This window comes from Schistocerca nitens, chromosome 4 (genome assembly GCF_023898315.1).
Source record: "Schistocerca nitens isolate TAMUIC-IGC-003100 chromosome 4, iqSchNite1.1, whole genome shotgun sequence".
NCBI classification, from domain to species: Eukaryota; Metazoa; Arthropoda; class Insecta; order Orthoptera; family Acrididae; genus Schistocerca; species Schistocerca nitens.
The window spans coordinates 298,434,266-298,459,994 of record NC_064617.1 but is presented as its reverse complement, the minus strand read 5'-3'; positions in this window follow the sequence as shown (position 1 = coordinate 298,459,994).

Below are 25,729 nucleotides of genomic sequence, written 5' to 3'. Positions count from 1 at the left end.
AGTGAACGCATTATTGTGGCCAAGATAGATACGAAGCCCACACCTACTACAGTAGTACAAGTTTATATGCCAACTAGCTCTGCAGATGACGAAGAAATTGAAGAAATGTATGATGAAATAAAATAAATTATTCAGATAGTGAAGGGTGACGAAAATTTAATATTCATGGGTGACTGGAATTCGGTAGTAGGAAAAGGGAGAGAAGGAAACGTAGTAGGTGAATATGGATTGTGGCTAAGAAATGAAAGAGGGAGCCGCCTGGTAGAATTTTGCACAGAGCACAACTTAATCATAGCTAACTCTTGGTTTAGGAATCATGAAAGAAGGTTGTATACATGGAAGAACCCTGGAGATACTAAAAGGTATCATATAGATTATATAATGGTAAGACAGAGATTTAGGAACCAGGTTTTAAATTGTAAGACATTTCCAGGTGCAGATGTGGACTCTGACCACAATCTATTGATTATGACCTGTGGATTAAAACTGAAGAAACTGCAAAAATCTGGGAATTTAAGGAGGTGGGACCTGGATAAACTGAAAGAACCAGAGGTTGTACAGAGTTTCAGGGAGAGCATAAGGGAACAATTGACAGGAATGGGGGAAAGAAATACAGTAGAAGAAGAATGGATAGCTCTGAGGGATGAAGTAGTGAAGGCTGCAGAGGATCAAGTAGGTAAAAAGACGAGGGCTAGTAGAAATCCTTGGGTAACACAAGAAATATTGAATTTAATTGATGAAAGGAGAAAATATAAAAATGCAGTAAATGAAGCAGTCAATAAGGAATACAAACTTCTCAAAAATGTGATCGACAGGAAGTGCAAAATGGCTAAGCAGGCATGGCTAGAGGACAAATGTAAGGATGTAGAGGCTTATCTCGCTAGGGGTAAGATAGATACTGCCTACAGGAAAATTAAAGAGACCTTTGGAGAGAAGAGAACCACTTGTATGAATATCAAGAGCTCAAATGGAAACCCAGTTCTAAGCAAAGAAGGGAAAGCAGAAAGGTGGAACGAGTATATAGAGGGTCTATACAAGGGCGATGTACTTGAGGACAATATTATGGAAATGGAAGAGGATGTAGATGAAGATGAAATGAGAGATACGATACTGTGTGAAGATTTTGACAGAGCACTGAGTCGAAACAAGGCCCCCGGAGTAGACAACATTCCACTGGAACTACTGACGGCCTTGGGAGAGCCAGTCCTGACAAAACTCTACCATCTGGTGAGCAAGATGTATGAGACAGGCGAAATACCCTCAGACTTCAAGAAGAATGTAATAATTCCAGTCCCAAAGAAAGCAGGTGTTGACAGATGTGAAAATTACCGACCAATCAGTTTAATAAGCCACAGCTGCAAAATACTAACACGAATTCTTTACAGACGAATGGATAAACTGGTAGAAGCCGACCTCGGGGAAGATCGGTTTGGATTCCGTAGAAATACTGCAATACGTGAGGCAATACTGACCTAGGAAAGGCAAACCTAGGTTTCTAGCATCTGTAGACTTAGAGAAAGCTTTTGACAATGTTGACTGGAATACTCTCTTTCAAATTCTAATGGTGGCAGGAGTAAAATACAGGGAGCGAAAGGCTATTTACAATTTGTACAGAAACCAGATGGCAGTTATAAGAGTCGAGGGACATGAAAGGGAAGCAGTGGTTGGGAAGGGAGTAAGACAGGGTTGTAGCCTCTCCCCGATGTTATTCAATCTGTATATTGAGCAAGCAGTAAAGGAAACAAAAGAAAAATTCGGAGTAGGTACTAAAATCCATGGAGAAGAAATAAAAACTTTGAGGTTCGCCGATGACATTGTAATTCTGTCAGAGACAGCAAAGGACTTGGAAGAGCAGTTGAATGGAATGGACAGTGTCTTGAAGGGAGGATATAAGATGAACATCAACAAAAGCAAAACGAGGATAATGGAATGTAGTCGAATTAAGTCGGGTGATGCTGAGGGAATTAGATTAGGAAATGAGACACTTAAAGTAGTAAAAGAGTTTTGCTATTTGGGGAGAAAAATAACTGATGATGTTCGACGTAGGGAGGATATACAATTTAGACTGGCAATGGCAAGGAAAGCATTTCTGAAGAAGAGAAATTTATTAAAATCGAGTATAGATTTAAGTGTCAGGAAGTCTTTTCTGAAAGTATTTGTATGGAGTGTAGCCATGTATGGAAGTGAAATATGGACGATAAATAGTTTGGACAAGAAGAGGATAGAAGCTTTCGAAATGTGGTGCTACAGAAGAATACTGAAGATTAGATGGGTAGATCACATAACTAATGAGGAAGTATTGAATAGATTTGGGGAGAAAGGCATCAAGGGATCACCAATTTAGTGTTGGAGGGCAGCGTGGAGGGTAAAAATCGTGGAGGGAGACCAAGTGATGAATACACCAAGTAGATTCAGAAGGATGTAGGTTGCACTAAGTACTGGGAGATGAAGAAGCTTGCACAGGATAGAGTAGCATGGAGAGCTGCATCAAACCAGTCTCAGGACTGAAGACCACAACAACAACATTACTAAAGAACTACTAAAGAGTTTTGTGCTATATCTATGAAAACTGGTATTTGACTTCTCGGTTAGAAATTAAAAAAAAAACGCAATTCAGTGTTTTTAGGAATTCAGTCCTCTGAGGAATTGAAACAGAGAATGAAAAGTTTTGTGAAATTATTTCATTATGAAAGCGTTTTCAAAGCTAAATCTGTGAGAATTGCTATTTCACTTCTCGGTCAGACGTAAGGAAATGTGTGTTAGGGGATGAAAATGTCTATGGAAATATCACCTCAAGAGAGCAAAAGGTATTACTAACAGTTACTAGAATCGCTTTTTGGTCATAAGTGGACAGGAAAAGACCATACTTCTACTGCCTAAACTAGTTCTTTTATATATAGTCTGTTCTGTGAAACATGTTCAACAGAACAGGTACCACACATATACAATAAAATTTCGATATATCGAATCTCAAGGAAAGGCAAAATTCATTGTTTCATTTTCGTTCGCTGTCTTCACTGAGTCAACAGTCTCGGCTTCTAGTAGTAATCCTGCTACTGCGACATCGTTGCCCACATCCACGAAATCTTCACAACGAAACTGAAAGGCGTTAAAGTGAATCACCACTTCTGTCCATTCTGACTCCAGGATACAGATAGGTGATGTCTCCTGTAAGTGCTGTATAAAATAAAAACTTTAATCAAAATTCCCATAAACCAATGTTAGAATCAAACTAATATTTTATATGCTTAAATATTAATCCCACCAGCTGCCATCGAAAATTCAAGTGTTCGAATACACTTTATCCAGCATTCTTATAGCACCTAAAATGTTGATAGCTGTAGGTCGTCCATCGTCAATATTGCGGACTGTCATTCGGGCCACTTCATACCTATAGTTTCCTTTGGCATTTCTTGATTAATCCTGGATCCAAGGGATGCCATTTCGACGTAGTATTAGGTGGTAAAAACTATACTGTCATGGATTTTAAGAGCGAAATAGCACTATGCGCACTGTAGTTATCCACAAACAACACTATTTTCGATTTTCACGAGTCTTTTTCCTCTAAAAATCCTTCAACCAGTTGGAAAACACTTCTGAAGTCGTCTATGCTTTCTTGTTCGCAGTGTATTCCACAGAGAACGACTTACACTCGGAAAACGGTCGAAAATTTCTTAGGTTTTCCATTCATAAGTGGTTTGAGTTTCTCTGTGCCGGTCAGTTTTGCTGCTAACAGAACGGTAAGACGATTTTTGCTTAGTTTGCCCCCAGAGACATTTTTCTCCTCGGGGCGTCATAATTTTGTCTTAAAGAAATTTGTTAAAAATCTCAAGTTCGTCTGCGTTAAAAACGTCACCTGGATTGTAATCGTGAAGGATCCTCTGCAATTCGAATTTCCACTCACTCTTCAGGGAACAATATCCTGTCTTTTCCTGAAATTTTCTAACCACCCGTTACTAGCACGAAACATATCGTATCACAACGCTGCTGCAAATTATCCGCCTTTTCCTTCAAAATAAGTTCACCAATGTTCACATTATTGTTCCTATATTGTCTAAACCGCTCCAACAAACAGTTTTTTAAATCTGGAAACAGTCTTTCGTTGCTATTTCCGATATGTCATATCAACTGTGGTAATCAAAGTTCCCCTGAGAGCTACAACATCAAATTCGCTTCCCTGCTTTTGGCAAGATCAATGTGTACTTTTCTTTTATGTTGGGGGTGGGGGGGAGAGGGGGAGAAAATCAAGGTTCTTTATTTATGATTATAATCAAATCACCCACAAGATTTACATTTTGGTTCAAAATGGTTCAAATGGCTCTGAGCACTATGGGACTCAACTGCTGTGGTCATAAGTCCCCTAGAACTTAGAACTACTTAAACCTAACTAACCTAAGGACAGCACACAACACCCAGCCATCACGAGGCAGAGAAAATCCCTGACCCCGCCGGGAATCGAACCCGGGAACCCGGGCGTGGGAAGCGAGAACGCTACCGCACGACCACGAGATGCGGGCTGACTTACATTTTGGAATACACTCGATCCTCCACCGGTGGAAATGTATTCTGTGACAAATCTAAAGTGCTCAATGACACAAATTTATGTGTGCAACGACAAGAATGTGTTGAAAACTACGAACATCATTTGTTGGACGAAAACAATGAAAACAAATACTCCAGACCGACATTTCACGATAACTAATCAATTAAAAACGCACCACATGTTCTAATGAAAGCATGAAAGCTGTCTGACGATGAATTGTAATGATTCGAAACGGGGAATGGTACCTTTGAATAAAGGAACTTGAAATAAATTTGTGGCTGGTTGCTGTCTCAACACCATCAACATCTATTTTCAAATAACAGCCGCAGTCTCCCATAGTCTCCAACCATGTCATCATATGACAAAATTGTATGAATGTAGTGTATCTGTAAGTTTGAGTGCTATAATATCCTCACTGCGAATCCACAATACGGTCTGCGCGAATACAGGAAATGCTGCAGCAAATGAGCTAAATCGACAGCGACGCTACTTGGTACTGTTAAATAAGTTGAGAATTTGGGTCAGACGGAAAGCATGCTCGGATAGTCGACGTTGTAAGGCGACTGCTCGTATAAAGCGAGAAATGAAGGTCCGAGTCCTGGTCAGCACAGATTTTCAGCCTTGGCCTTTGAATTATCTCAATGCTGATCTGCCGCTGACCTCGGCCCTCCCTCGAAATATTCAACTATTTTTATTGTTGTTCTGACTATTCCATTATTGTTTTTCGCCTTCATATTGACTGAATAAGGTAATGTAACAACTTCATTTCCCCTGCTTGATATGTTATTTCCCATTTTTCCAGTACCTCATTTTCCCCCTTTTGTCCATTTGATTCCCAGTTTGTTATTTCTTCTATCTCGAAACCCTTCTAAATTTAGTATTTTATTCCTAATAATGTTTCTTTCCGTTAATTCCAATTGTCTGATGTTGATCCTTTCTAGTGTGAATACATTTTTCCTACAGTCTTGTGTAAAACAAATAAGTACAGTTTTTTAATAATATTAGTTGATTCACAGTTATTGGTAACCTTAATGCAATTTCTATTCATAGTTCTTGTTACTGACAAGGCTTTTGACCATGATTCAATACGGTTTATCAAGAGAGTTAGTGATAAAAAGAATCAGTACAAGAAAACAATCAAAGGAGTCATTTTTCTTAAATCAGATCCAGACTACATGAAATACCCCTACGTATCTGACACAGCTGTTTGTAAGACACAAATAAGCAAACAAGAAACGATTATCTGTTTATTCGAGAAAAATGATTGAAAAATCTCAGATAATTAGGGAATATTAAACTCGTGGGATGCAATGTTCAGCTCCGTCAGTACAGTCAAATACTATTTAAGTTATCTTAAAATTATTCTAGTTTAGTAGTTATTAGAAAGGTCCATAATGAATCCGAGATGAAGAATAACATATTTAAACAAGCATTCATTCAAGAATATCAAACGGAGTAACAACCTATTTATTACATTTTTTTCGTAACACAGCAGTTAATTATTTGATACGTCCACTTTAAAGAACATTCTATGGTGTAGATCAAATACGGAGCGAAGTATAAGAAAGCAGTAACACATTATTTATTTATTTAACCTGATCAGATTAGGGCCATCAGGCCCTCTCTTACATCGGACCAGTGTTCTACACATGCAGCATTTCACATATCAGAGTTACATCATGACAATAGTTTAAATAAGAAAATTAGATTAATCTAGTGACAATATGAATAAAGAGTAATGACTAACACCTAATAAAGTAAGTGCTGGCAGTATTTTTACAACAGTTGCTATACATACAAAAGGAATATCCGTTGGGAAATACTAGACATGTTAATGCATGTTTATTTCTACAGTATTCTTTTCGTACTTTGCCTGCTTTCCGACGGATGAAGCGTCCAGCTATGGCAGGTCGTCGTACCATCGATGTATGAACACGTGACATGTTCATCACAGTAGCTCGCTGCAGCACAGTTGCCAAGTGTTTGTTTCACATTCCTGTGCCACAGCATGTGGAACATATATGTCCTCGTCATGAAAAGTTCTTCGGGAGGAGTGTCACGCTTCATGTAATGACGATTCTTGCATTTTTCGATGTCCTCCGTCAATACCACTTGGTAAGGATCCCACACGGCGCAGTAATATTCTAGCAGAGGACAGACAAGTGTAATGTAGGCTGTCTCTTTAGTGGATTTTTCGCATCTTCTAAGTGTTCTGCCAACAAAGCACAGTCTTTGTTTCGGCTTCCCCACAATATTATCTATGTGGTCTTCCCAATTTAAGTTCCTCGTAATTGTAATTTCTAGGTATTTGGTCGAATTGACAGCCCTTAGATTTATGGGATTTATCGTATACCCAAAATTTATCGGACTTCCTTTAGTACTCATGTGGATGACCTCGCACTTTCTTTGTTTAGTGCCAATTGTCACTTTTCGCATCATACAGAAATTCTCTCTTGATCATTTTGAATTGATCGTCTGATGATTTTACTAGACGGTAAATTACAGCGTCAGCTGCAAACTATCGACGGGGGCTGCTCAGATAAACACCTAGATCATTTATGTAAATTAGGAAGAGCAGAGGGCCTGTGACACTACCTTGCGGAACGCCAGATATCACTTCTGCTCTACTCGATGATTTACTGTCTACCACTACGAAATGTGACCTCTCTGAGAAGAAATCACGAATCCAGTCATACAACTGAGACGATAATGCATATGCACGCAATTTGATTAATAGTCGCTTGTGAGGAACGGTATCAAAACCCTTCCGGAAATCTAGGAATAAGAAACCGATCTGAGATCCCATGTCCACAGCACTCATTACTTCCTGGGAATTAAGAGCTAGCTGTGTTGCACAAGAACGATATTTTCTGAATCGGTGTTGGTTAAGTATCAGTAAGTCATTTTCTTCAAAGTGATTCATAATGTTCGAGTACATTATATGCTCCAAAATCCTACTGCAAATTGATGTCAGTGATTTGGGTCTACAATTCAATGGGTTACTACTATTTTCTTTCTTGAATATTGGTGTGACCTGTGCTACTTTCCAGTCTGTAGGAACAAACCTTCCTCAAGTGAGCGGATGGTTCAAATAACAAGGTCTCGTCACAGGTGAAGAAGGCCACAGCTCAGAAGTACATGTATTTGTAAGGTGGGTTAATGATGTCACATTGACGCCACATTCCACCACAATTCTAACAAACACCACCGTCGACGTCTTACACGATGCAGAGGTCACCACTGAGTCTCTTACCCACATTTCACACCTTCTTTTGACATCTTTGCGATGGAGGTCAGAAGTGCGGCATCCAGCGTTGAAATCACGTGATTTTCTTTTTGGTGGGTGAGGAAAACATATCAGACACGCCGCTGTACAGAATCGACACGATAAGGCATTAGGTGGAAGTATAAATGCCGTCAATGAAACACCTCGTACACTGGGGTGCTGATTTCCACACACTTCCGGCCGGAAACGACAGTGTGCAGTGCGATGAAAAGCGGGAATATGCGCCGCAATGGATGGGAATTACGAGTCTTCGAAAGAATGGTGATGTGTTGGCAGAAGAGCCAACACCGTGTTGCTAGAGGAGGCCGAAATGCACGCGTTTAAGCTCACGCAGACTGGCGTGAGGTCTGGAACAATTAAAGGAGTTGAGTCTAATAAATAAAGTACGAAGTTGCTTGAATACTTAACTTTAATCCATAACTGGAGAACATCGCTCTTGATGATACATTAATTATAATCTCAATATAAACTGGTAATGGCGCCTTGCTAGGTCGTAGCAAATGACGGAGCTGAAGGCTATGCTAACTATCGTCTCGGCAAATGAGAGCGTATTTGTCATTGATCCATCTCTGGCAAAGTCGGCTGTACAACTGGGGAGAGTGCTAGGAAGTCTCTCTAGACCTGCCGTGTGGCGGCCCTCGGTCTGCAATCACTGACAGTGGCGACACGCGGGTCCGACGTATACTAGCGGACCGCGGCCGATTTAAAGGCTACCAACTAGCAAGTGTGGTGTCTGGCGGTGACACCACAAATGGATTTTCAATTTTATTGTTATAACGGTACTTTGCGGGCAGGTGTGTCAATTAGCATCATATTAATTAAAATCGGTGAAGAATTAAAAAGGGGAAAGTAATACTTTAATAACTGCACAGTATTACTAAGAAGCAATGTAATGAAAAGTAATAAAAAGCAAAGTAGCAAAGACCTAGCGGGACAGAAAGATACAGGGGCACGTTTGTTTTTTAATACATATAAAAGAACATGTAACACATTATTGAGCTCTCTACCTTCAGTTATCGCGATCGGGCTATTCGATGAAAAAGTGGTACGCGACTGCGAAATTCGTTAAGCAGATTATTTAAAGACTCTTCAAGCACGTTTAAAATACATTACGCGTGACGAAGTGATCAGAGGCGTTTATTGTCGGGTGAAGTGAACAACGCGCCAGCATAAAAACAGTTCATTTATTAACTACCAGATATGAAGGATAGGATCATCACCTCCAAAAGTGTTAATAAACAAACTACATTTCAATTTTATCCACGACCTTGGCTTCATTACGTAGTCTTGACTACATGATAAACAATATCTGTGGAAGTTGTATACAACGCATCGTCATAATATTTAGCCAACCAATATTGTGGGACACCAAAAATGTAAATGAATGAAATTGTTCTTACAGCGGATGTATAATGTGTGAGTGCGACGAACTATATAGAGAAACTGAACATCCATTACGTACTTGCATGTTTATCTGCGAAAATGGTCCTTGTCCTACATCAGCATAGAGTTCGAATAGAATCGCTGGAACATTGCAAACCATTCAGATTAATCGAACATCTAAATACGCACAATGCTGGTATCACCAGGATGTGTTCTTTCTCCTCACCCCGTGGCAGTAATTGAATTAAGAGTCGGCCGGGAATAACATTTAAATCAATTGACGACCATTGAGCTAGCGTCACGAATTTTCAAACGTCCACTGCCATGTATGAAGGCGAGTGACACCACGAGTGCTAACGTCGATCGAGGGGTGTCGTCGTGATCGTATTGAATGACATTGAGCGGTCACATTGTGCAGTGTATAATGTGTCGTAGATCCCTCAAACAGAAACCCGTGCTCAGTAGTTGGAAGAAAGCAAGCATCACACCCGTCTACAAGAAAGAAAGTGATCCACACAACCACCGCCCACTTTCCTTGACATCAGGTTATTGTAGAATTTTAGAACATATTCTGAGCTCAAGCATAACGATGTATGTCGAACGAAATGACCTGTATTGATGACCTTATGGTCAATGTTAAAAATAACTATTTGGTCAGACCTTGATACGATTTCAAAGTGATACAAAGGCTGGCAACTAACTTTAATAGTTCAGAAAGTAAAATTGTGCATTTCACAAAATGAAAATAAGTAGTATCCGTTGACTATAATATCAGTGGGCCACAGTTGGAATTAGCCAACTCATACAAATTTCCAAGTGTAACACTTTGTAGAGGTTTTCACTGCAATTTAGATGCGAAAATCTCAAACCAAATTGTGGCACGGTGGTCACAGTCGCAGCCTATCACTTTTGCACCCCATGTTCGAAACCTGGTAATTGGTCTTGATTATTTTAATTTTTATTTATTAATTTCATTCATTTACCCATTTCCATGGAAGGTTACTATATAAATGTTTCTTATCAAGTTAGGGGATACAAAGACGTTATACTAATTGTATGATTACAACTGGGTTTCACAGTTAATGGCATACACTTATTACATGTGTGTATCGTATTTTCAAGGGTTACAAACTTCTTTTTAGTTCTCATATTATTTCATGTCATTCTTATATCAATGCTTACATTAGTTCTCATATTTTATTCTTATGTTTACCCTCCAGGAAGATTTGGTGCATTCGTTTGAATGATACCGATCGCAGAAACATTCCAAACATGAAAATTCCAAACACAATGAGCGCTATGCAAAGGGAGGTTTGCCACAGTGACATTTCTTCTTATCAATCTCTCTGGGGGACATTGCTGAAGATTTCTCTCGTTGCTATTAATTCTGCGTCAAATAAAGACACACTACAGGAATTTAACCTAAAGCAGTTACGAATATATTTCTCATTAATTTTTTGCTTTTTAGTTTTAGTTTTTATTTTTAATTTTTTTTTAAATTCATTCAACGAGACACACTATAAGTAGGCGAATAAGGATAACTTTGTTTCAATATATGTTGCAAAACATTCGTGTAGCAATCTTTTACAGACGTGGGTAGATAAATGAAAAAAAAAATAGTCACCGGGTTCCGAACACGGATCGCAAACGTGTGAAGCGGCGACGCTAGGCACTGTGCTGCCGCTGTTGGGTTATTTACTCGCTAGAAGCCGTAGAGCGTGCCTCGAAAACTGTCACCGCCGTTTTCTCAAAAATGGTCTGGTATCTATGGATAACCCGAAATGCGTGTTCGCTTATTTTGACGCCCCTTCCACAGAGCAAAGTTTCTGCGAAATCGGATTATGGCACTTACCGTGTTTTCCTAGTTAGTGCTACGTGGGTAGAGAGCGGGGTAGCGCGGTGGTTAGCACGCTTGACTCCCATTCGGGAGGACGACGGTTCAAACCCTCTTCCGGCCATCCTGATTTAGGTTGTCCGTGATCTGCCTGAATCACTTAAGGCAAATGCCGGGATGGTTCCTTCGAAAGGGAACGGCCGCTTTCCTTCTCCATCCCTCCCTAATCCGAGCTTGTGCTCCGTCTCTGATGACCTCCTCTTGTTACCGGTGTATAGCTGCGGAAGGATACTAGTGTGTACTATTAATAGAAGTGACAAGAGGTTCCCCATTTGGTGTCATAGTTACATTGCACTTTGAGATCTATTTAGTTATCGAACTACATTTCGTTGTATTATTAAATGCTATACTGGTGCAATAAATTTTAAAATTATTAAAATACCAAACGAAGATAAGGTGCAGTTTGTTCATCTGTCATGGACTCCAAAATTTGCTTTTTTAATAGTCTGAGTAGGGGATGTAAATTCTGATTAATCCCACTGACCATATTACAAATGTTAAACTTTCATAAATGCTCGCGTGGGTGGGGACCACAAAGAATTAGTTTAAAAACCGAAGCCAAATAAATGAGATTATTAACATTCTGGTCATCAATCGCATAGATATCCCTAATTTTCAATCACTCCTAAAAATCAGCAGCGCTCACATACTACTAGGCACAGAAAGATGTTTGAAATCCGATCATGACTGCAGTGAATTTTTTTAAGAAAAATCTAAATGTATATAGGGAGAAAATAGGCAAATAGGAAACAGAAGTGACCTATTCACGGAAGCAGACAAGAAAACAAGGAATTAAAATCCACCGTGACAGAAACTGACGATGTATGCGAGATCTTTCAGGCAGGAATAAGTACCAGGGCTGAGCAGAAACTTATAACTCAGCCCTTCCATGTGTCACCGACAACTTTACAAGAAGCTTCAGCTTGTTGATGCTTGTTTTCCCCGAAACATACTATCATCACTGAAGGAGACTTTAATCATTCTAATATCAATTGAGATGACTACAGTTTTGAAAGTGGAAGGCAACACAAAAGTAAATTTTTCTCCGGAAACTAGCTCAAATAGATAGTTCTAAATACCACTCGTGAAACAGACCTGATCGCTTTGAGGATAACAATTTTGAAACTGATATCTGTGAGCAGGGGACAGTTGCACCAACAATGACTAACAGAGTACAAAGGAACAAGTGAAACAATATTTCCATGTTCAGTCAAGTATAAAGGGCAATTAAAAAGTTTCCATTCCAAGGCAACACTAACCCCTTGCCTACATGTCGGTGCTTATACACTTGCATCGGAGTAGTGATGGATTTCATGTACTCTGCAGCAGTACCCTCAAACGGAAACGTTTTGATCACCGCTTATAGATAAACAAGCAACAGTTTCATATCTCAAAGAAGAGAGGAACTGTGGCTAGAGTTTCGAAGAATAGCTCATCAAGCAAGGGTTAGATATCTACTACAATCATCGGAGAGACACTCCATTGTATACAGTCCCTGTACAAGGACTTCTAAAGAAAAGCAGTGATAAATGCACAAGATGGTTAAAACAAAGTACAGGGCTATAGCTAGAGAGACGCTACATGAGAAAGCTTTCCCTATAAGAAGTGCAATGCGCGAAGCCTTCAGCGGCTTCTAGCAAAATTTTAAAGATATCTCATAGCACGCCAAAAATTTTCATCATCAGTTTTCTGCTGTATTAGCAGGTCCTTTGCCTCTCCATTTTCTGCGATCCATTGCTTTCTTATTAAGGCTGCTGTATGTTGTACCGTCCATCACGTCATCCACTATCTGAAATCTCTTCTTTTCTCGCTTCCATTTCCCTTCTACATAATCTTCTAAAACTGTTTTTATCAGTCCGTCATTCTTTCTTAATATATGCCCAGTCCACTTACTTTTTCTTCTTTTTATTACATCCAGTAAGTGTCTTTTCTCTCCCACTCTTCTCAGTACCCCTTCATTTTTTAATCTGTCCATCCAACTTATTCTTTCCATCCTCCGCCATGTATACATCTGTGTCTTTCGTCCTCAAAGGCCACGTTTCAGCGCCATACATAAGAATACTCCATACAAAACATTTTATGTGTCTCTTCCTCAGTTCTCTGTCCAGACTGCTGCAAAAAATTCTCCTTTCCTTATAAAATGCCTCTTTTGCCATCGCTATCCTTGTTTTAATTTCTGTGCTGCACTTCCAGTCGGCGTCTGTCCTTCTTCCAAGATACTTAATATTTTGTACCTGTTCTAATATTTCTCCATTCAGCATAATTTTTATTTCTTTATTTCCTTCTAGTGCCAATACTTTTGTTTTCTTTGTGTTAAATTTCATTCCGTAATTTTTCCCGTTACCGTCAATGTTGTCCACTAAATCCCGTAATTCTTTTTCCCCTGTTGCTAGAAGTACCATGTCATCAACAAACCTCAAACACCCTTCTTCCTCAATTTTCTACTTATTTGTCATCTAATGAGCATTGGTCAATCATATTTTCCAAAAAAATGGCTCTGAGCACTATGGGACTCAACTGCTGAGGTCATTAGTCCCCTAGAACTTAGAACTAGTTAAACCTAACTAACCTAAGGACATCACAAACATCCATGCCCGAGGCAGGATTCGAACCTGCGACCGTAGCGGTCTTGCGGTTCCAGACTGCAGCGCCTTTAACCGCACGGCCACATCGGCCGGCTAATCATATTTTCCAAGCAGAGGTTGAAAAGGGTAGGTGATAGGCAGCATCCTTGTCTTACTCCTTTTCCTAGTCTGATCCTGTTTGTACTTTCTCCTCTCACTTTAATTGATGCTTTTTGATTGAGATATAATGAGTTTACAAGTCTTCTGGTTTTCCAGTCCACTATCTTTCCCGCATTACAGTCTCCAGCCTGTCCCAAGTCACATTGTCAAATGCCTTTTCTTGATCGATGAAGCACATATAGGGGTCTCTTCCTTTTTCAGTAAACCTTTCCCCCAAGATTCGTAGGAGCCCTATTGCATCTCTGATGCCAGTATTCCATCTAAAGCCAAACTTCTCCTCGCCAAGATTCTCCTCCACTGCTTTTTCAAGTCTCTTATTAATTATTCTCAACATCACTTTGGCTGCATGTGAAATGAGGCTAATTGTCCTGTGCTCACTGCATTTCTTGGTTCCTTGTTTTTTCGGTAATGAAATCATTACTGTTTTCAGAAAGTCCTCAGGTCATTCACCACTGTCAAAAAAAGTGGTTCAGATGGCTCTAAGCACTATGGGACTTAACGTGTGAGGTCATCAGTCCCCTATACTTAGAACTACTTAAACCTAACTAACCTAAGGACATCACACATATCCACGCCCAGGGCAGGATTCGAACCTGCGACCATAGTAGCAACGCGGTTCCGGACTAAAGCGCCTAGAACCGTTCAGCCACAACGACTGGCCACCACTGTCATATATTTTATTATATAACCTAAATATTTCTCTTAGTCCATCTTGGTTCAAGCATTTTAATATTTCTGCCGGTATCGTATCTCTACCTACTGCTTTGCCATTTTACATTGCAGCTATGGCAGACTTTACTTCTTCCATTATCATGGTTGATCCTTTCTCGTCAACACTTACACTGTTCAGTGATTCATGTTCCAGAGTTTCTGGTTTGTGATCTGTCATATAGCTCTTTTAGAGATTCTTCCCATCTCTGGAGGACACCGTCACGACGTTTGTACACTACCTATTTGTCTTTACTCAAAATTTCCGTACGAGCACTTCCTGCTCTAATACCATGTCATAGTCTTTACTCTGTTGTATAGTAAGTCGTATCTTCCCTTCCCGTTCAGTTCTTCAATTGCATCACATTCCTCCTTTAGCCATTTTTTCTAGCCTCCTCTGTTTCTCTTCGCTGTTCATTATTTAACCTTCGGTAAATCTTGTTGCATCTTCAGTGTTCTTGTTTTTAAATTTTCTTCTCTCCTCCATCTTGGAAATCATTTCTTGTGTGACCCGTGGTTCTTTTGCTCTTTTCCCTTCTACATATCCTATATTTCGCTGTCATGCAAAAAATTCTAGTCATGCGGAAATCCAGTTAGTGGCATCAAAAGTAGTGTCCAGGGATCCACGAATAACACATGAACCGAAATTAAGCGTAACAGTGTAAATGCAGGAATTCTGAACTCGGCTTCTAAAGGTTCCGTAACAAACGAATATCCAGGAGTAATTCCATAGGTAAATTCTTACTTCACTGGAAAGATGAATTCTATAGATAAGAGCGACGCTAGTGTAGTTGACTGCTGCCCGAGAAGACATCCCACATATGTCTGGGCTACGTCTCCGGTTATTTTATTCTTGACGTTTGCTTACACCTGTGACTCCAATTTTTAGCTGCAATAAAGGGACGTCTGTTATTTACTGCTACGGAGCCTTAAGGACGTTTCATACTCAAAGATCAACTGTTTGTTACTTGAAGATGTAACTATAATGTCACGAAACTAATTTTCATTTACAAATCATTCTGACTGCGGTTTTCATAGTTGAAATATGTCATCACAGCTGTGGTTGCAGTATCACACTTCTCGTTGTAGAACTCAGGTGGTCTTTCGCCTCTCACATTCCCACCACCAAGCCCAGATTCTCCCGTAACTCTTTCTCCTATTCCTTCCCATACAACCTTGCTCCAGTTCTCTATGATAACTAAATTATCATCTTCCTTTGATACTGACAAGGGAACCTCCCCATCGCACCACCCTCAGATTTAGTTATAAGTTGGCACAGTGGATAGGCCTTGAACAACTGAACACAGATCAATCGAGAAAACCGGAAGAAGTTGCGTGGAACTATGAAAAAAAGCAAGCAAAATATACAAACTGAGTAGTGCATGCGCAACATAGGCAACATCTAGGGGAATACGAAGCCCAGAGCGTCGTGGTCCCGTGGTTAGCGTGAGAAGCTGGGGAATGAGAGGTCCTTGGTTCAAGTCTCCCCTCGAGTGAAAAGTTTAATTTTTTATTTTCAGGCAATAATTATCTGTTAGTCCGATGCGAGGTAACTGCGCCGTAGTATGGGGACGTTGTATGAAAAACATGTTTTGACAGAGCACAGGGAAAATTGTGCGACTGTGAAACTGTTGCATTCATTTGTTGCAGTTTATATGACAAACTCTTATGTTTTCATCACTTTTTGGGGGGGTGATTATTACATCCACAAGAAAATCTAAATCGGGCAAGGTAGAAGAATTGTTTTACCCATTCGCCAAGTGTACAAGTTAGGTGGGTCAACAACATATTCCTGTCATGTGCCGCACATGCCATCACCAGTGTCGTATAGAATATATGAGACGTGCTTTCCTGTGGAGAAATCAGTTGAACTATGACCTTGCGATCAGATGTTTTCGGTTCCCATTGGAAAGGCACGTCCTTTCGTCTACTAGTCGCACGGTTTTGCGGTGCGGTCGCAAAACACAGACACTAAACTTATTGCAGTGAACAGAGACGTCAATGAACGAACGGACAGATCATAACTTTGCGAAAATAAAAAAAGTAAATTTTTCACTCGAGGGAAGACTTGAACCCATGACCTCTCGTTCCCCAGCTCCTCACGCTAGCCACAGGACCACGGCGCTCGTGAGGTCACATTGTCCTTGATGTTGCATATCTTGCGAGTGGACTACTCTGTTTGTATATTTTGCTTATTTTTTTATAGTTCCACACAACTTCTTCCTGTTTTCTCGATTGATCTGTGTACAGTTTTTCAAGGCCTATCCACTGGGCCAACTTATAACTAAATCTGAGGGGGGTGCGATGGGGAGGTTCCCTTGTGAGTTAATCTTTCAGTATCCTAATATACCTTTTCTATCTCTTTACATTCTTTGTATGATATCTCCATTACATCTGAACTACTGATGGAGCTAGTACGCCATAGATTCTGGCGAGAAAAACCCTATCGCTGAACTGCTCACAGTAACCCGCTCTCTGCCCTATCTTTCTATTCGTGACTAATTCTACTTCCGTTATATTCTTCTATTTTCCACCACTGCTGATATTACCCTATAATCGTCTGGCCTGAAATCCTTGGTGGCTTTCCAATTCTAAATCTGCAACTCCTTTCAAAACTATACCTGAGTTTCATATAAGATGACGCGCCCGGTTTATGCCCTGAAATATGTGTACCCTCATACACTAAATATGACCAATTAGTAATACGATTTGAACTTGGAACTGAGCTTGGAGATGGCAATGCTCACAGAAAGCGCAACAGAGGGGGAAGAGGGTACTTACTCGGAAGTAACACAACTGAGTAGTGAACTAGAAAATAACTGCAAATCTCATACAAAACGGCAGAGCCTCATAGTCTCGATTTCTGCAGGGACTAATCTTTCCGCTGTCTGTTGCCTGCACTAACAAATAGCCTGAAAATAAAGAGCTCGTTCGGTGGATGCAATAGTTTCGATGCCTTACACGAACTGCTGAAAATATCTTACGAAAGGTAAATGCAAGCATAACAAGAATGAATCACGTAGTTCCTGAGCAAAATGAAATAAAAGGGAGTGGATCAAAGATGGTTCAAATGGCTCTGCGCACCATGGGACTCAACATCTTAGGTCATAAGTCCCCTAGAACTTAGAACTACTTAAACCTAACTAACCTAAGGACATCACACACACCCATGCCCGAGGCAGGATTCGAACCTGCGACCGTAGCAGTCCCGCGGTTCCAGACTGCAGCGCCAGAACCGCTAGACCACCGCGGCCGGGGGGAGTGGATCACTTTTGCATAAACAGAAGATGAAGTACTCAATCACGGATGCAAGGTCCATGTGGTAGAATTCATGGACACGTGAAAAGATTAAGACAATGAATTCGCGAAATGAAAATGTATGAAATACGCGGTATAATAGGGTAGGCCATTGAGTGCCAAACTTCACGCGAACCTGAAGAGAGTGCTGCGTGTGGGCCAACGCTCGGCCTGTTACGGCTTTGCTCGCTCCTTCTCTGAAGTACTCGGTAGAGCGTGACTATTCACTTAGCATTGCGAGTGTGGCATTTACCCTTCGCTTTTTATTCGGTGTACAAAGGAAGTTCACAAGTCCAGTGGCTGTTTGCACAAAAAGAGGCAGTCTAGCTATAATGTATCATGTGTTTTCTGTTCTGAAATGTTTTTAAAATACGTACGTGTACGCACTTGAGGTGGCAGTGATATCTTTGCTTTGAGCGGCTGCCAGCCCGTTAAGTTACATCAGTTGTTTATGTAGTGATTCCGTGCTGCTAACGGCACACTCGCTGGTTCTTTACGTGTTATTAAATGAAACTGAAACGTCCCCTTTGAACAATTATACACGATTGTGCTTAAACTGACACAATATTTTTAGCGCAACGCAATCTGACTTTCAAAAATCCCTACAAAAATTGGCCCTGACTAACATTATCCTATACGTTTCACAAATCACTTACCTCACAAAAATCTTCGTTACTCGAACTACTGCAATACAGCGAGCGCCACTACTGCCAGCTAAATAAAAGATTCAAACTACTGAAGGCACTAACTACTGATAGGCACAGTTAGCAAAAGAAAGATTTTGATAGAGAACAAACAATGTATTTACCTTAATAGTGTTCAAAAGTCATAATATATATATCAGTCCATGAATCCAATATTACAAATGTACTCTTTCTGCTGGACACACGTCCAGATCGTCCACTTTCAAAATTCCGCCATATCTCTCCCCACATCTACCACTGCTGGCGGCTCACCTCCAACTGCGCAACGCTACGCGCTTTTAACAGCCAGCTGCCCAACACTACAATGGCAGACAACAATGCAAACTAGCCACAGACTGCAAACAGCACAGCCAGTGATTTTCATACAGAGCGCTACGTGGCGTTACCAATATAAAAACCTAAACAGCCTACTTACAAAATGTAAAACGGCTTAAAACCCACTTATGGAAACTTCTCCCTACTTCTTCTTCCTATATTTTTCTTGCCGACTTCCACTTCGCAAATGACGATTGGTTGGCTCTGAGCACTATGGGACTTAACTTCTGAGGTCATCAGTCGCCTAGAACTGAGAACTAATTAAACCTAACTAACCTAAGGACATCACACACATCCATGCCCAAGGCAGGATTCGAACCTGCGACCGTAGCGGTCGCTCGGCTCCAGACTGTAGCGCCTAGAACCGCACGGCCACTCCGTCCGGCAAATGACGATTGTTAGTTGTTGAGATATGACATTCTGAAGAGACGAGAAAACGTGTTATCTTACTAGCGTATTCTTCTTTTGTAATATAAAGTGAACCACAACCTTTATCTAGAGAACTGAACTTTATATCACCTTCTGTGATATATGAAATTAATCAAGTAGCCTTCAGCTATTCAAATATTATTCAATTAATGAGCCTTCAGCTCTACTTGCATTTATATCTATTTATATCACTAAATTCAGTTATTTGATTGTATTTCAAGGCACAAATTAGAACCTCCATTCCTTTACGAAGTCCAACGACAGAAAACTACTAACTTTATTTCGTGATTTAAAATTATTACCGACAGATAGGACTTGCGAGGCGGAATAACACTATACAGCAATCCATTGTCACAAGATTTTCGAAATACAAAAAAAAAAAAAAAAAAAAAAAAATTTGTTCGAATCATTCTGAGCACTATGGAACTTAACATCTGAGGTGATCAGTCCTCTAGACTTAGAACTACTTAAACCTGACTAACCTAAGGACATCACACACATCCATGCCCGATTCAAGATTCGAACCTGCGACCGTGGCAGCAGCGCGGTTCCAGACTGAAGGACTCGGCCACAGCGGCCGACTTCGAAATACAAGGGAATGACAGAAGAATGAGATTCTTAAAATAATGCCGTCGCGTAATCGATAGGTACCGCAAATTTGCTATAGAACGACGTTGTCACCGTGCGGGAAGTTTTTAAAAATGTAGTTGACTTTGAAAGAGCGAACAATTACAGCGGCCGACAGACGGGATTCATTGCTTTGCACACTACGAAAAACGTGATGAAATTGGTGGTGCGAATAGTAAATTATACTATCGGTTGCAACAGTTTTCAATGAAACTGTATGGAGAGTATGGAGACTTTAAATTCGAGTATTACTGCAAAGTACGTTGATTAAAGTCAAGGGGTATGTCTGGAACGATTTTTCGATTTAAAACCCGCTATTGGCGAATTTAGAAAGGCAAAAGGAAAGCAGAATTGAAATTTATTACATCCAGAATGGATTTCAGTCCTCACATTTTAAGTGGAATTGACTGTACACAGCCTACAACAAGACAATGCAAGGCGAGGAAAAATTTGTTTCAGATTTCATGGAGACGCGTGTAAAAAGAAAATCATCTAATAGGAGACGCCATCCATGTCCCTAAACTCACTGAACTTAAAGAAAGCCAGAGTTATGAAGAACTCGGCATGGCCCCGCAAGGAAACTTTTCTAAACGTTTTGAGCGTACTGTAAGTCTTCCATCTATTTTCGAGCTGTTTACGAGCCCGTTTGCCGTTTCGTTTGAAAGCACCCCTGAGCATGTGTAGAAGGAACGGATTGACTTGCAGAATGATCCCTTTTGAAAGACAAATTCTTTTCTCTCCAGAACATCTAGATTGTGTTCCTCAGGAGCAGTAATGAGATTGCACATGTGATAAAATATTTCGATCAACATATGTGTGCCAAATGCTTTTTCCTATTATGAAACTAAATGAGTCACGATTACGTGACAGCCTGAGACTGAAAATCTGTGAAATTATCTGCATGTCTCCGCATGCCGACTGTTTGTACCAGATACAAATTGTATCACGTTTTCAGTGTGCCAAAAACAATTAAGTAATACCGAAAATTTGATGTTTTTGTGATCTATGTTGTTAATAAACATCAAATATAAAATATAAATCAAACTCCTTTGTAGTGCGACTGCATTATCATTTAAGTGCGGTGAGCTCACTGTTTTCCCCTCTTCTCCGTCTCTACGCTAAGTGTTGAGTGGTAGTGGGGCAAGAGTGCAAAGAGGCGAAAGACATGTAACATTCGTGCCAATGCACGTCTCGTGTGCAAAAATTTTGGCTGTCATTGCAACATAGTACGGTGGAATCTCGCATAGCGAGCATAATTCGTCGCAGAATTTTACTTATAGTACGAAACACACGTTAAACGAATCAATTTATCTCGTATAAATTAGTGCGGAAAAATTACAGAAGTTTTATCTAATTCATGCCACTTATTCAAAGAAAATTATACGCACAGTATTACGTACTTTATTATTCACGATATATAACTATTTCTTTTCTTCTAAGAAGCTATTTATAGTCATTTGTTTCTGCGGATGCTTCAACACTTGGCGAAAATGTTACAAAGCATTATCGTGAAATAAATTTGTATGGTGAGTAGCCGCTGTTTTATTGGAGTGATGGTTTTAAATTTACGATGCAATCGATTGCCATGCTTTCACCATTTCTCTTATTGAGCCAGAAGATTACTACTTTGCTATTACCGCCTCCTCCACCTCCTCCTTCTCTGTAGAACTCCTCTCCACAACTTCCTGCTGTGAAACACACTCCATAAACTCTTCGGTGGTCATTTCTTAGATGTGATTTTCCACAAGTCATCGATTGTTATCGACTTCTAGTCCCATGCTCTTGACCAAACACAAAATCTCGTTGACTACAGCCTCCACAGATACTGAATCTAATACCTAAGTCACATTCGACAATGCATTCTGGCCAAAACTTCTTTCAAGCACCTGTGAGAGTTCTCTTGGTCGTGTGACTAGGGCCTCCCGTCGGGTAGACCGTTCGCCGAGTGCAAGTCTTTCGATTTGACGCCACTTCGGCGTCTTGCGCGTCGATAGGGATGAAATGATGATGATGATTAGGACAACACAACACCCAGGTTCTCTTGGTAACCCCTTCCCACGATTTTTCCATCATCTTGACGCAGGGAACAATGTTGAAGTGATATTTCCAAAACTCTCTGAGAGTGAGATTGGTAGCTTCAGTCAACTCTAAGTAACTCACGAAGAGTGTTTTAGTGTAGAGCTTCTGGTCCATAGGATAGAATGATGGAGTGGTGTGGGGAGGCAAAAATTGGATCTTGGTGAACTGAAACTCTTCAAGGAGGTGGTCTAGTAGGCCTGGAGAATGGGCAGGAGCGTTGTCCATAACAAGCAAGACATGTAGTGGCAGATTCATCCCAAGGAAATATTTTTTCACCCAAGGACCAAATCAAATCATAAAAAAAGATCCCGTGTCACCCAAGTCTTGTAGTTCGACCTTCACCTCACATTTAACCTGCTCTTCAGGAATTTACGTTTCTTGAATGCTCGTGGAGTTTCTGAATCGTAAATAAGCAGCGGTTTAATTTTGAAATCGCTGCTTGCATTGAACACAGAATGGCAGTGTGAGACTGTCTATCATTGGCTTGTGAATGGAGAATGCATTCTCTTCTGCTGTTATTAAGGTACGCTGCGGCATCATTTTCCGGAATAGACCCGGTTCGTCATAACTAAAAACCCGTTGCGGCAAATAACCCTCAGAATCTACCAGCATCATGATGTTGCTGATGAAGCTCTCTGCTGCCTTTATGTCGGAGGTGGCTATTTCGCCGTGCCTCACAACACTGAGGATGCCGGTTCTTCTCTTAAACTTCTCGAACCAACCACGGCGTCCCTCAAACACTTCTTCGGCCGCTGATGATCTTTGCGTCTTCTTGACGAGGTCGACGAAAATCATTCTCGCCTTCTCACAAATTATGTTCTCGTTAATAGTGTCACCTTGCAATTGCTTGTCTTTTATACCAATAAGGAGCAACTTTTCGACATCGTCCATAACACGAAACCGTTGTTTAAATACTATTGTGACTCCCATTGAAGCATCTATCCTCTTAATCTTGTTCTTGAAGATAGTGCAAGTAGTTGACGTAGATCGATTGTATGTGCGTACTAAATCAACAACGCTCACACCACGTTCGCGTTTTTCAGTGATTTTTCATTTCTTTTCTACGGTCATTTTCTTTCTCTAGTGGTCGTATTCTTGCGGCTTTATCTTCGGGGACATTTCTACGAAGGGTATTAAAATTTGCACGCAAAAAAACAATGTGTGAACACAAGTTTAGAACAATGTGTGATCACAAGCTGCACCAAGATGGTAGCAGAAAGAGTGCTAAAGCCAGACTGTAGTATGTACTGAAGACATTGTTCAAATCCCGCTGACAACGAAAGATGTTCATATTGCTGAACGTTTCCCCCACCGCGGGCGAACGGCTGGTGATATCACACTAAACCGGCATCACTCGTTACGCGAAAGATCGCTCTTTAAGAGAGTCATTTTCTTATAATTTGATTTGCTCGTTATGCAAATTGCACGTTATGGGAGGTGCCATTGTACCTATGAACAGAGGACAATAAGAGACGAAACACACGTTGACTCTGTTGTAGAATAAGCCTCGTTGGCAGACTATAAAAAAGTGAAACCAGTAGCAACGTTAACAAAAACCGTTCGACAACGAACTAAAATTAATCATAGAATGAAGGCTTTCACGGCAGGTGTTGTCATCACTTAACACTTCCGGGCTGAGATGCCATGGTCCGTACATAAGACTCTCCCCTGACGTTTCGCCTTCGACTCCGGAAGGCATCCTCCGAGGATAATCGGCGAACTGCGCAGAAAACCAGAAAACCAAAATTATTTCGGGTACGTCCACATAGGAAGTAGTGCATCAGTCGCTATCTAGAATTTCTCATGAGCTGTAACACACCTGACACAAAGCTTCCGGCCACCAGTCTTTGTCAACAGCTCCTTCTGGTCACTGATCACTTGTGTACACCTCCTCTCCGTGCGTCAGCGCGAGACGAGGTGTATTTTTGCAGACGCATTTGCTGCTGCTGTAGTCCAGAGTGGCGCTAACTCGGTCGGTACCGTAGGCCAATATTTGCACGCCATATTCTGACTTGCACTTTCGGCTTGATCTTGATGTTCTATTTGTCCGTTCTTGCAGTTCGCGGCGCATTACTAAAAGTGCGGCCCAGCCTTTGGTGTGATCCTTTCTGCAGATTTAAGCTTTCTACGGATCGCAAAGGACTTGTGAGCAAATTCGACGGTCTCATTATGAGCTGTCAGCTGTCACCATAGTGGCAATGTCTATGCTTGATGCAGACGACGAAACGCGCGTGGGGTTCAGTACGTCTTGCAGGCATCTCTTCAATCAGCTAAGGATTTTAACCACAGCCTCGCTAATGGAATTTGTTACGAACAAACCACCTGAATACGAGAGTAACAGAGATATTCGCAGCATCACATATATCACACTTGGTACTTACTGTCAGGTGACAATCGCTGTAGGGGTAAGAATGACCAACCTATTAACTATTAATACGGTGGTGTGGTGTGGGGATGAGAAAGTAGTGTAGCTCGCGAGGCGTGAATTCCCACACTTTATTCATTCAGTGTTTGAGAATGAGAGCAGTTAGCGACTTGTAACAGACTTTACACATAATTTCAAAGCTTTTAGAAATTTTTCTCCCTGACAGCCCATGCGAAATGATAAAGGGAGAAGAGCTTATTGCATGCTACTTTTCCGCTGTTCATCCAGTAAAAGGACCGCATGAGGCACGATGCTATAATTTATTACTTTTTTTGCTACTAACTGTATTCGCGGCACATTTTACAGACGGTATGCACATATGCCATTTAACCCACGAGCATTAGCGATATGAGAATTTTGCTCACGGAAATTTTAAAACACTGTAATTTTGTGAAAAATGCCTAGAATGCTTCTCGTTCACTCATAACCGGGTTTTATGCGTCCCCCGAGCCGCGTACACTGTCGTCATTGTGTCAATACACGGCTGTTGCTCGCAGAGGTCATTGGCTGCTCTGGTCATCGCCGTGTGGCATTTACGTATCGCGCGAGTCTCTATTTAAGCGCATATTTCCGTTTTCATATTTTTAAAATATCGTTTTACGTGTATTGTTCATTTTTATTGTGTGTTTTTTTATTATTTATGACGGCTAAGTATCTATGAAATGGGTACATTAACATTACTTTCAATTTTTATAGATGGATGGGCAACAAGAAGGAATTTTGTCGTGGCTGGAAGAAGATGTGAGTAGGAGTACAATCCTCAATCTGCCTTATCCTATACAGCAAGTTATTAAAAGATTTACCAATGAAACTGAAGTTTCACGGGCTGTAAAATTCAGTGGTATACCTGTATATCAAGTCTGTGCAAGGTGTAAAAATCAGAAGACAAAAAATGGATGTATTCAGTGTCAAACACTTTTGTGTAATGAAAATGGTGGAACATTATATGATATGCGTAAAGCTCAGAGATGTGACGAGGATTAGGTAACAAAAGTTACAAAATAAGAAATATTTATTTCGTTTTTTATCAATTTTTTTATAAGATTGGCAATTTTAATTCTCCTAAGATTATTATCAGCAGTATACGAGGTGCGGCTAGAAAAAAACCGGACTGATGCTGGAAAAAACATTTATTTACATTTATTTACAATTTCATGTTATCTCCTTCAATGTACTCTCCTCCTCGGTCTCTACACCGCTCCATACGAATTTTCCACTGTTCATAGCAATGCTGCAGATCATTTTCGGTAAGTCCATACATTACTTCCGTCGCTTTTTCTTTTACTGCTTCAACA